Source organism: Physeter macrocephalus, unplaced genomic scaffold (assembly GCF_002837175.3).
Source record: "Physeter macrocephalus isolate SW-GA unplaced genomic scaffold, ASM283717v5 random_176, whole genome shotgun sequence".
In the NCBI taxonomy this organism is placed as follows: domain Eukaryota; kingdom Metazoa; phylum Chordata; class Mammalia; order Artiodactyla; family Physeteridae; genus Physeter; species Physeter macrocephalus.
The window spans coordinates 4,097-17,439 of NW_021145445.1; the positions used below are offsets into that span (position 1 = coordinate 4,097).

Sequence of the window (13,343 nt, forward strand, 5' to 3'; positions counted from 1 at the left end):
GTGAAGGAGCAAAGTTAGGTGATGGGTATCCAAAGATGCGTGGGAGGGGTCCACGGGGTTGACTGACTGCACACCCTAAGTGTCTAGAGCCCGAGAAGAAGGGGAGATGCTGGACCTGACTCGCTGTATGATCTGGGCCTCAGTTTCCCCAGCTTTGAAATGGGGAGGGGGTCCTCGGCTAAGTGGGCTTGGGAGAGTGAGGGGATCCGGCCTCGGTGAGGGCGCCGCCCGGGCGCCCCCCAAGCCTGCGTGGCGGCAGCGCGCACGAGCGCAGGGGGCGGCGCGGCCCCGCGGCGGGGAGGGGCGGGAGCGCGCGCGCGGGCCCGCGCAGGCGGCGGCGGAACCCAGCGGACGAGCGTGCAGCTGCGGCGCCGCCAACTCGTGTGGGACCCACCGCTCCCGCCGACCGTGCGCCGGTCCTCCCTACGGCAGCCGAGCCCGCCCGCGAGCCGGTGAGTGGCCTGGGGCCGGGGCCCGACCGGATCGGGCCGGCGCGGGCCGGGGAAGGGGCGGAGGCCGGGCCGCGGGGCAGTCACCCACTCTCGGGCCGAGCGGGGCGCGCGTACCCGCGCACGCGCCCGAGGCTCCGCGGGGGACAGCGGGCGGGTGTGCACGCGGGAGGTCGGGACGCGCGTGAGCGTGCGAGTCTGAGTGTGTCCCCGGCCGTGCGTCCGAGCGTGCGTGGGCGGCGTGTCCATCTGTCCCTCCTGGTGTGTTCGCAGGAGTGTGCGCGTGCCTGTGGCCGAGTTGGTGCGTGTGCACCTCGGAGCGTCGGGGCTGTGGGGTGGTGGAGTTTGGTGCGAGTAAGTGCGGGGCAAGCGGGCATGGCTCCCACTTAGCCATTTATTGAGTGTTTACTATGTGCCAGGCGCTTCATGTGGGATCTCATTTTTGTGACCGAGAATGTGTGGATTCTGGGTGTATGTGTGCGCGCGCACACGTGGGAGTGTTCACAAGTGATTTTTGTGTGTATTTATGAGCCCTTGAGGGCAAAAGTGTACATATGTGGATGTGAGTGTGTAATTTGTGTACAGGAGCATGCGAGTATGTTTGCTATGGAGGCTGAGGGCCCCTCTTTGCTCCCACCAGGCCTACTGTGTGATGTGCCCGCCGCTGGCCCGGATGTCAGGGGAACCCGTGGAGAGAAGCAGGCCTGGTGTGGGCACCCCGTGGGTGCTGGGTTTTCTTTGGTGAATGAGAGGCCAGAGGTCCGATTGCAGAGCCCAGCCGGGCCTGGGCAGGACCATTGACAGGACCCTCCATGGGGCTCCAGACTGGGCTGGGGCTGCGCTGGGCCTGGTGGAGCCTCTTGGCCTGGCACTGGAGGACCTGTATTCAGTTTTCCCAAAAACTCTTCTGTGTCCCCTGGCTTTGTTCTTGCCCCTCTCTGGCCCTGGTGAATTTTAACCCTTCCCCAGGCCCAGGGTGGGGCTGACCCTGGGGAGAGCAGGGGTCCAGGGACACTTGTCTGTGTATCTGGGGGTGTCTCTCTGCCTGCCTTACTAAGTAGATAGATATTCATCTGATTTATTTGTATCGAGCCTGGGCTCCAAGTGTGAGCCCCCAAGACAGTAACAAATTGATCACAGCAGGCTTGGGACACTGTCTTCCGAGGTCTGTCCTTGAAGTTTTAACTGACAGTTTTTGGTGTGCTTTATAAATGTTGAAAATCTCTGCAGTTGAAAGTCTTAATTGCTTTAAGGCAAACTTTAGAATCTCTGGAGCTCCCTAGTTCCTCTGGATTGTCAAAATTTGGCTTGCCTTTCTGAGGGGAACATGTCGTCTTAGGAGCTCAGTGTGTGCGCAGGCGAACCTTGGAGGGACATTTTAAAAACCGTGGCGTTAATGGAAGAAGAATTTCATTGAAAGGGATGCAGAGCCGGCTGAAAGCGCCTGTTCCCCACGCAGCAGCTTACTGAGTGAACTTTGGACGTCTTCTTTTAGCAAACAAAACCTGGAAGGAAACAAAAAAGACCCACATTCTTTTTCTTTTTTGTCCTAAAAAATGAAAAAAAACCAAACAAACCCACCTCTGGGTGTGCTGGAAATGCTGCCTCCCCTCCCCCAGCAAGGCCAGGCCCTCCCTCAATCCCCCACCCCCAAATAAAATATGCCTGTGGGGAGCTGTGGATGAGTCACTCCCTGGCAGAGAGCCCCACGGGCAAACATTTGGGAAGGTTCTTGCCTAACTTCCCAGAAGAAAGGCCCAGGATTTAAAATGGTCCCTGCGGTTTGTCAGCCTCTGCCGTCCCGTCTGCTTCGGAAATGACTAAAAAGTAGTTTCTACCTCCGCAAAATAAAGTCTCAGACTTAAGCAGCAGCCCAGGTTGGTCTGGGTAGAGGGCCGTTCAGGGTTCAAGAAACGGAGCTCCTGGCTTTGCCAGATGGCACTTCTGGAGGCTTCAAGCAAGGAAGGAGCAGGGGAAGGGAACTCACATTTATGGAGCACCCATTGTGTGCTGGGCACTGTTCTGGGCGCCACAATCCTCCCAAAAGTCAGGCTGTGGAGCGTGGCTTCTGGTTTTATACGCGCAAGGAAATTGAGGCTCAGAGAGTTCGAGCCGTGTCCTGGGACCACAGAGAGGAGGTGGCAGCAGAATCCTGTCACCTGCCTGACTTCAAGCCCATCCTCTTTCCATTGCACCAGGATTTGCCTTCTGAAGGTGCACAGACGGGGTGCTGAGTGCTTTAAACGTACATACGCTTAGTTAATTTTCACTGTGAGGTGGAGGTTATTATCTCCATTTTACAGATGAGAAAACTGAGGCTCAGCGATGAAATGTGCACAATTTTATGAAAGTTATGCACCATGGCTAATGGCCACCATTTATGGAGGGTATTCCATGTGCCAGGCACGGTACTAAAAGCTTTAATTGCCTTATTTCACTCAATCCACTCACCAGCATCATGAGATGGGAACAATCATGATGCCCGTTTTACAGGTGAGGGCACTAGGGCACAGAGAGATTAAATCATGTGCTGAAGATCACATGATAACATACGGTTGATCTTGGATTTGAACCCAGGCTTGACTGAGCAGAGCCCATAGTCTCCCCACCGAACGTGGAAGGTCACAGTGGCTGTGTGCCATGGGTCTGGCACAGTGCGAATGTTCGGGGTTGTTATCCTGATCTTACAGAGAGGAAGATGAAGTTAAGTAACTTGGGCAGGGTCATAAACTGGCAAATGGCAAAGTCAGGATCCAGTCCCACATCTCTGATTCCAGAGTTGAAGTTCTTAACTTTAAACCGGGTCTGTCTGCCTTTGTCCTGCTGTGGATTAAGACATGCTGGGTTCTTTGCTGGGCTCCAGGCTTCTGGGAGAGGTCTTCCTGAAGGCACTACCATCCTTCCTCGTCCACACTTGCTCCTCTGGTGCAGAGGAGCCAGAGCTGTCAGATAGAAAGGGCCCCAGTTCACATTTTTCCTTTCCTCACAAAGTGCCAAAAATTGGTTTCAGAAGGGAAGTGTCAAAGAGAAGAATATTCCCTTCCCCTTCTTGGGTCAGACCATGCCAGGGAGCTAGAGGGTGGAGAGTGGAGGGCCCTGGTGAGTCATCCGAGATTGAATATGGGTTGGCACCTCCAGGCTTGTGTGGGGTGGAAGCAACCTAGGACACTGCCCTCAGCAAGAGCCCGGCGTCCTGACCCCTGATGATGGCGAGTTACCTCCACAGGGCCTGACTCTCAATTCTGAATATCTGACAACAGCATCATTTCTACGTAGGCTTCTTGTCACTTACTTACCGTTTCAGTCCCGTGCGTGCCTGTCTCTCTTCCCGTTCATTTCCATTTACATCACGGTTTATACTACACTGTACTGGAAAGGAATGTTGTGTGCAAAGACCTGTGTGGTTTTGGGTGTGGGGTGCTCCTGCGAGTCCTTTGGTGTTGAAAAGAAAAGGTATTTCTCTCCCTTCCAAGTATGTTCTGCAAATTGACGAACATTTGCAAATTGCTTTGAGATGCGTTAATTTAAGGTGTGAAATAATAGATCTTGTGCGAAGGCCCAGCCGCATTTCTGGCGTTGATGGATTTCTCTCCCGTCTGGCCTGTGATTTGGGGAGGTAAAAATAGTCCTTGTTTCTACATTTTTATCTCTCTCTCTCTCTCTTTTTTTTTGCTGACATCATTCTTAGGAAACTGTTTTGCCCATGCCATGGGCCTTTCCTTGGCCATTGCCTTAGATAGTGGTCAGAACTTGGAGCTCTGGGGAAAGGGTGCTCACGGAGTGAGGGGTTGTCTGAGCACCCCTGGGTGTCTGTGAATTTGCTTTGAAAGGTGAAGGATGGCCACACTTGGCCAAAGACCCTCGGTGGCTTTTGGTAGTTGCCTATTTTCTCACTTCTGATTCTTGGGTAGTGACAAGATAGCCTTTTGGGCAAATGTTAACTTAAAGAGAAAAAAATCAGGCCAGTGGCTTCATCCATCCCTATCTGAGCTGGGTAGCATACACACAGCCCCTTCCTTTGGCCAAAACTGAAATAGACCAACGGCCTCCTCAGACAGGAGCTGACATTGGGGCAAATCAGTTGGTGGGGTAATTTCCTGTGACGTTTAATTCGGGAACTTGAACTTGGAGAGTGATCTAGCGTTTTGACATCTGTCCCTCTAACAAGACTTACTTGTGTGGAAACAAACCCTCATACATAACCTCTGCCGTTGTCTCCAATTCTGAATTTTTCCACAGACAACTTCTCGGGTGGTCTGGTGGCAAAGGCCGGGTCTTCTAGCCAGGCCTTCTCGGCCTCTACCAGCAGGATCACTGCACCCCAAACCCGACTCAACACTGTAGCTGCCTCTGTTTTGGGGGGTGGGGGGTGCTGAATGAGGGGCCTACAGAATTGAAAGGTGGCCAGCTGGGATCTAAAATGCATTCAGTTCCAACGGCCTTGATCCATGTGGAGCCAGTCTTTCTTTCTCTTAGACATCTGCATGATGGTGACCTCACAGCAAAGAAAAAGGGGCTTTATGTAAGAATTCCGTAGAGTGTGAAGGAATTCCGACAAGGGAAGGGGGAGGGAGGCTGCCACTGGGAGCCCGCAGGGCCTGAGTTTCCCGGAGTTGTTTAACCCTCACACTTCACAATTAGGCTGGGGGAGGGGGCAGTGCTTGATCCTAGCGAACGGAGAGCCGAGCGCTGTTTAAGGAGAATGTTCCGAGGTCCCTGCGTTGTAGTTGAGGCTACTGGGTTTAGTCCCTGAGACCCGTTCTCGCAGCAAGTGGGCAGTGGAGGTGGAATTTGTACTCGACCCCTTTCCCCAAGGCCTGCCCTCTCCTGTTCCTCATTGTCCCCAGAGTCTTTGAAATTGGGGATTGTCGGGAAGAGACCTGCAAAGGGACAGAGTTACTATACAAACCACCCTCGGCTCTGATCAGTCCAAGCTGCAAATGAGGAATTCGGTAGGCTCACCATGCAGAGAAGAACTGCATGCCCATTTTACAAGACGGAAACTGAGGCCCAGAGAGGGGAAGGCACTCACCCACAATCCAAATGAGTGAGGTGGGAGGAGGCCCAGACCTGCCACTTTTGAAAAAGTCGTTCACCTCTGGGAGCCTGTTTCCTCATCCAGAAAACAGGAACAGTATTATGTATGACCTCATAAAGTGTGGGGGAAGAACTAAATAAAATAACGCCTACAAAATGCTCAGCACGTGGGTAACACCTCATAAGTGCTTGATGAGAGACTAGGAACTATTTAATTACCGAGGACCCGCCCAGGGTCACAGGGCTGGGAAGGTCATCTCTGTCAGGAGCATTTTTCAGTGCCCCTGTATCTTGAGGCCCGAAACAAGGTTAAAAGGGGGCGTCGGGGGCCCCTCCAGGTAGGTGCCACTGAAGCACTTTTCTATGACCATGACCCTCAAAATAGAGTGGAGGAGACAATGACAATTTGGAAAGAGGCAGGATTTTTATTTTAAAATAAATTTATTTATTTATTTTTGGCCGCATTGGGTCTTCACTGCGGCTCGTGGGCATTCTCTAGCTGCAGCGAGCAGGAGCTACTCTTCGCTGCGGACCATGGGCTCTAGGCGCGCGGGCTTCGGTAGTTGTGGCACGCGGGCTCAGTAGTTGTGGCTTGAGGGCTCTAGAGTGCAGTCTCAGTAGTCACGGCGCACGGGCTTAGTGGCTCCACGGCATGTGAGACCTTTCCAGACCAGGGCTCAAACCCGTGTCCCCTTCATTGGCAGGCGGATTCTTTTTTTTTTTTTTTTTTTTTTTGAAGTCCCAAGAGGCAAGATTTAAATGTCAGGGTGGCCCTGGGCATCTCAGGGAAATGTTTAGAAATCAGTATTTTGCTTTCCTGTCTACCCTGCCCCCCGCCAGCCCCACGGAGAGGAAAGTGAGCCTTATAGGTTTTTGGTGCGTCCTGCGTCCTCTTGGAGTTGAAGGGTCTCGGGAGGCCCCGAGAGCTGTGTCAGCCACGGTGTGTTATTAAGCAAAGCAGATGTTTTGTTAATTATTTACACAGCACTGGCCCCATCAGAGGTCTGTGTTGACGGAGCGGCTGTCGCAGACCTGGGCCGGGGGCAGGCAGTTCTTGGTTGGAAGTGAGCAGGTGGCCCTCTCCACCAACATGGTCCTCACAGAGAGTCTGCACAGCGAGGGCTGACGGAGTCTGTGCGTGTTTGGCGCTCCCTAAGCTACTGGGGCTCCCTCAGGCTGGCTTGTCTTCCCTGAGGGAGAGGCGTGATCTTTGTCCCCCGGGACTGGCTGCCCTCGTGAGGTAGCTTCTGTGGGCTTTTGGCCAGCTCTTCACATCTGAGACCCCGCCTTGGTGTGTGTGGTGAGGGGAGAGCATCAGCGGGCTCTGGAGATCTTTGAATCCAGCACCTCCCCAGCAGTCAGCTCAGTCTAGGGCTTCATGTACGCCCAGCCTCTACTTCCTCATCTGGCAAGTGGGCCAGTAACGCCAGGCTCAAGGCCCTTGATTCTCGGGCACCGTTTGAGGTGATTTGCCTTAGAAACCCAAGTTTAGGATTAGAACTCTGAAAAGAAAGGGTCTGGAATCAGAGCCTTCCCTGAAAGGCCACTAAGGATGGGGGATGTCAGCTCCCTGAAGGGGGAGGGGAAGAGACAAACCTACCGTCTTCAGCCTTGGCCCTTCTCCTCTTTCCTGTTTTATATAAGGAGGTTTTGCTCAGGTGTCATTTTAAGAAAGGTTCTTATACAAAATGTTCAGAATCTATAAATCCTTAGAGACAGAAAGGAGATTGGTGGTTATCAGGGGTGTGGGGGAGGGGAGAATGGGGAGAAACTGCTTAATGGGTACAGGGTTTCCTTCTGGGATGATGAAAATGTTTTGGAACCAGGTAGAGGCTGTGGTTACACAACATTGGGAATGTATTAAATGCCCCTTAATTTTTACTTTAAAATGGTTAATTTTATTTGGAAAATTTTTTTTTTTTCGGTACACGGGCCTATCACTGCTGTGGCCTCTCCCGTTGCGGAGCACAGGCTCCGGACGCACAGGCTCAGCGGCCATGGCTCACGGGTCCAGCCGCTCTGCGGCATGTGGGATCTTCCCGGACCGGGGCACGAACCCGTGTCCCCTGCATCGGCAGGCGGATTCTCAACCACTGCGCCACCAGGGAAGCCCGGAAAAAAAATTTTTATAAGAAAAGTTTCTGGGCTTCCCTGGTGGCGCAGTGGTTAAGAACCCTCCTGCCAACGCAGCGGACACACGTTCGAGCCCCAGTCCGGGAAGATCCCATGTGCCGCGGAGCAACTAAGCCCGTGCGTCACAACTACTGAGCCCGCGCTCTAGAGCCCACGAGCCACAACTACTGAAGCCAGAGCGCCTAGAGCCCGTGCTCCTCAACAAGAGAAGCCATCGCAATGGGAAGCCCGTGCACCGCGACAAAGAGTAGCCCCCGCTCACCGCAACTAGAGAAAGCCCGTGCACAGCAAGGAAGACCCAACACAGCCAAAAGTATAAAAGAAATTAAAAAAAAAAAAAAGAAAAGTTTCTGATGCTTAAAAATAAAAGCTTAAAAGCCTCCCATTTTACAGATAGGGAGAATGAGGCCCACAGAGAGACTAAGGTCTCCCGCGCAGGCTGTGGCTGTTCTGTGGCTGAAATCAGATCGTTCTCCCAACTTTCAGGCCAAGGCTCGGGTTCGTGGCACCTGGGCCCAGAATGTGGGTGAACAGTTCAGTGTGGAAACACAGATCATTCACTGTTGTTTGGGTTAAGTGGACTCCATTTTGTTAACCAGATACGCCCTTGCTGGCTGCTATGTGGTCATTTGTCCACTCATTCACTCAAGAAATACGTCCTGACATTCTAAGTCAGGCATTATGCTGGGAGCTGGCACAGAGACCCTCTAATGGTCCCACCCACCACCTGGTAGCTGCAGAAGTTGTGTCATGACCCTGTTGTAGGTGCTTGTGAACAGTTTGCAGCAGGTACCCTTTGGTACTCTCTGGGGAAGTGGGAGGGCTTCCAGGAGGGAGGGACTCCCCAGCCTTGAGGGAGACATGAGGTTTGCCAGGCAAGGTGCTGGAGGCCTGGAGGCCTGAGAAGGCTGGGGTGAAGGGCAGGTAGCCCACAGGGTGAGTGGGTAGGTGGGGCCGTGGGATGGGAAGCTGGGAGCCAGACTGCGGTCCTGTGCTGCAGGCAGACCCCAAGCGGTGCGAAGCCAGGAACTTCCTACCACTTTCTCAGCCTTCAATAGAGCCTTTGTACCAGGCACTCACCACATGTTACATTCTGTTCTAACCCTTTACATGGATTAACTCACTTCATCCTCCCGCAGTTCTGTGACACAGGTACTATTATGGCCATTTAATGGACAGAGAAACAGACATAAAGAATCCAGGCTATATGGTGCTAATTACCATAAGCCTTAGTGTTGTGAGAAACCTGTGTTCTGGGGTCTGGTCTGAAGGCTGCCCTCTGGAAGTGCCCGTTGTGTAGGCTGCGCGTTGGTGGCCAGGCCAGGCCCAGGGCCTGGGAGAGGGCCTCCTAGGCAGCTGGAAGGAAAAGTATGAACCAAGGGGGCAAATAGTGGGAGAGGAGGCTGCCAAGGCCCACCAGGATCTGTGAGCTTTGGTCTTTATTGCAAGAGCAGTGGGGCCCCTGCTACTTCTGCAGCCTTACTTTTCAGCAGTCTCTCCCTCACTCACTCCGCCCCAGCCTCCTTACCTTTCCTCAAACATGCCAAGCGTACTCCCACCTCAGGGCCTTTGCACTTGCTGTCCCGGCTCCCTGAAATCCTTTTCCTCCTAATATTCCCATGACTTGCTCCTAGCCTTCATAGGGACACTGCAAAAGTCACTTCTCCAAAGAGACCCCACCATCCCCACTCTGTCAAGATTAATCCCACGTCCTTCGCTCCCCATTCCCTGGCCCAGCTTTATTTTTCTTCAGGGCCCTTATCCATCCCTGACATCGTGTGTTTGTTATCTGCCTCCCAGACTGGAATGTGAGCTCCATGAGGGTAAGAGTTGGTCTGTGGACCACAGCTGTACCTCGGTGTCCAGTACCGTGCCTGGCACATAGGTGCTCAGTTAATAATTGTTGAATGAATGGAAAGTTTTAAGTGGGTAAGTGGCAGGATCCTTGAAGAATGTTTATATGGACTTACTGAAGCTGGTGGCAAACTTGACTGGCTGCAGGCACCCCCTCCTCATTCCTCCCAGTGGCCAGCAAAAGGCTGAGTTGTGCCCGACTGACCCTCCCCTGTGCAGAGAAGGTTTCTTAGAGAAAGACTTATCCTTGGATTATTCCAAGTAGGAGGAACCTAAACACGGAGGTTACCTCCCAGAGTTACAGGGGTCTCCCTCCTTTGCCCCTCTTCTGCAGAGGCGCCTCCTGAAGTCTGTAGAGGAGGGGCTTTGGGTAGGATTTGGTGGGTGCCATGTCTTAAAGCTGCATTGTCTATAAACCACGATTATTTTTTAGAGGGCATATCTTTGGGGGGGTTGCTCAGGGAAAGGGAAGGGGTTAAGTCTCCCAAGCCACCTCTGGGCACAGACATTTGCTATGCAGCAAATGAGCAAGAGCCCAGATTCTGCCCCAGCCCAGAAAACAGGGAATCCTGGGTTGAAAGAGGAAACGATTCCCTAGCTGGTGTGGCCTTGGTGGACCACCAGGGTGGGTGCCCAGGTGGCAGGACCACTGGGCAGCACATGGCAGACAGACAGGGAGCCCACCCCACGCATTTGGCGGGTCCAGCCAAGTCCAGCCGGATTTAGTTACACCGGGATCTCAAGCGTGGACTTGGCGTGCCTGACTCAGTGTGTGTGCATTTCCTTTGTTCGTCTCCCTCAGGAATTTTAGTGGCCTTTTGTGTTTGTTTTAAATGCCAGCCTCAGCCAACCCAAGAGGAAACGAGGACTGGATTTTTATGCAGAGGCTGGGGACAAAGGTGGGGCATGCGAGCTCTTGATGGTGACAGCATGGCATTTGGGGAACACGCAAAGAAAATACTTTTACTCCAAACTAATAACTTTAATTTGCGAATACTTTTGTGACCTCCCAGGACGTCAGATGTCGATCATCTCTAGGTTGGACACATGACGACCACTGTTTCCAAACACCCAAAACAGCAGTGGTCTGTAAAAGCATTTTAGTGACATCTGGGGACAGGAGAGGCAGTTTTGGAAGAAGCTGTTTGGTCGCTGGTGTGTGAGAAGTTCCTGGATGCTCGAATGGCTTAGGGGGTGGCATCTTTGAAATTGCATAGTACTGAAAATCCGGGACACGTGGTCACTGTGATGTGCTAATGTTAGCAATCGAGATATTTAATTACCCAGGAAAACCCCTTTGCCTACCCACTACGGGTTACTGGAAAGCCTTTGTTTCTCTGGAGGAGGGTCTTACACAGTATAATTCCGACCAGCAGACATGACCAGAGTCATTATCCCACATTCATTTATTAGCTAATTAAGTGATTTATCTGGTCACGCGTTTATTCCTTCAACTGCCGTTCATCCAGCAACATTCACTGGATCCCACTCCGGGCCAGGCCTGGTGCTGGGCACTGGGGATGGAATGAAACAGGGGAGCAAATGTGACTGAATCCCTGCTGGATGCCAGCCCATTGGGTGGTGCTGTGGGCTGCAGGTGAATTAACTTATTTTCCACTGGACGTTTAAGAGCACCTACTATGCGCAGATCTATGGAGATACAGAAAGGAAAATGACAGAGCCCAAGTGATTTGAACTCTTGCCCCATCTTACGGGGTTTTGTTTAGTCCCAGCGCTCTGCTTGCTGCGATAAACCCGGCCAGTCACCGTTCACAGGCCGCACAATGACGTCCCCGGAATGAACCAGAAACAATCCAGATGCCCCAGGAACCGATGTGAGAACAAGGCATCCCCTTCACACGTTGCCTCTCAGTTCAGCGTCTTGCCACCACCCAGCATTTTGAGACAGAATGTGAGATCTCGTGGTTGGCTAAATATATAAATATTTTATGTCTCGATATTCTGAAAACGAAGCCCAAATGCGCAGAACTGCAGCACATCAGTGCTATAGATCATATGTTATAATAATCTGATGACATGTTGTTTAAATATTTATGGACTGATGTGACATGACAATGGGGGGAGAGAGCAGTCTCAGAGCAGAGTTGTGGCAGATGCTAGGAAGGAGGGAGCAGACTCGCACGGTCCCGGGAAGCGCCACACGATGCTCGGGTTTCTCATTGGATGTTTTGGGGTTTCACGGCAGTAGCTTGTCGGAGCACTGGCTGTGTGCTGCATCCTTCACTGACGTCACCTCACTTACTCATCACAGCAGCCCCTCCAGGATGGGACTCTTGTTAACCCCAAGTTACAGATGGGAAGCTGAGGCCCAGGGCAGGTCAGCTCTGCCCCAGAACCCACAGCTGGGGGGTGGTCCAGGATCACACCCAGGTTGGCCCAGCTGTGCAGTCTGAGCTCTTAGTCAGCGTGAGTTCTTCTCTATCCGTGACGAGCCATACCAGAAAAGCACGGTTGACCCCGTGCTCGGTACCAACTGGACTTTTTAAACCACAGAAAGTAAGGTTGTTTGTAAAATGTCAAGTGGGAATACAAACCACAGGAATAAATATCTACCCCGGAGGCGGCCGATGGTGAGATCTAGCCACCTTAGCCAGGTGCCTGGCATGTGGTAGGGGCTCAGGATATGGCGGTGCTGCCCCTCCGATTTTTTTTTCATTGTTGGCTTTGCAGTCATCTGGGGAGTCCGCTGCTGACTGTCCTGCATTAGCGTCCTGTGCCTGTGCCGTCCCCTCTCTCCGCCATGCCTGCCCCGGCCGGCTGGAGACACCCCTCAGGCACAATAGCCCCTTCAGTCTCCGACAGCCCCGGGAGGTGAGTCAGGGCGGCCCCGCCTTACTGATGGAGGGGCTTCTGCCCATCTCCCAGAGCCGACCCCCATGTCCCTGCTTTCGAGAGGCAGCCTGCACGTGCCAGCTCTTCCCACCTCGCCCTCCCTGCTGCTCTGCGGGACCGGCTCCCTCCGCCTGACTGTGCTAGCAGCAGTCCTGCCTGTTTCCATCAGTGATCTGGCTTACCGTCACATCCCCGGCACCGGAAAACCAGGCCTGGCCGACAAGACAGCAATAAGTGACCAATGATAGGGGTTCAAAGAACAAGCCTGGCAGGCAGGGTGGGTAGGGGGTGGGGGGGGGTCTTGTTCTGAGAAGCTTCTTAGGCAGTGATGGCCTCAGACCCGAGAGCGGTGTCTTCTAGCTCTGCAGAGGCGCAGGGGTGTCCCCAAGGATCAATAAATAAATGGAAGGCAGGGCCAGCCACGTAATTTGGGGGGCCCAGTACAAAATGAAAATATAGGTCCCCTGTTCAAAAAGCAGGAAGAAATCTTTTTCCTCCCCTTCACAGTCTCTCTCCCCACCTGTCGTGATGTTTTAAATTTATTATTGTGCCCATGATTCCTTGGGCACAGGGACACTCACAGGGTGAGTACAGACCCTCGCCGGTGCCCACGGCCCCACCCTGTGGCTCGGTGGGCAGGCACACCTGACCCCAGCCCTTGCCTTGTTTGCAGCCAGGCCCTTGCCGAGGGTGGAGAACAGCAGAGGTTGCTGGGGGCAGGGAGGTGGGCAGCTGAGACGCACCCTGGGCAAGGCAGGACCACCTGTGAGCTGAGACTCCACGCCCCCAGCACATGCACCATTGTTCCACCAACTTCGCTTAGAAAACACAAGTTCAAAGATAAGGTGAAGACTTTCAAGAGAGTGCACACAGGGGCTTCCCTGGTGGCGCAGTGGTTGAGAGTCCGCCTGCCGATGCAGGGGACGCGGGTTCGTGCCCCGGTCCGGGAAGATCCCACATGCCGCGGAGCGGCTGGGCCCGTGAGCCATGGCCGCTGAGCCTGCGCGTCCGGAGCCT

General features: G+C 53.4%; 1 protein-coding gene across 1 annotated transcript in view; it reads left to right on the plus strand.

Annotated features, from left to right (window-relative positions):
• Nucleotides 1-330: 330 nt before the first annotated feature.
• The window catches only part of NEK6 (NIMA related kinase 6), an 85,127-nt gene continuing 72,114 nt past the window's right edge, over nt 331-13,343 (plus strand). Inside the window, exon 1 of the mRNA XM_024126170.2 lies at nt 331-452. The gene's annotated coding sequence lies outside the window, so the exon portion shown is untranslated. The remainder of the gene's footprint in view (nt 453-13,343) is intronic.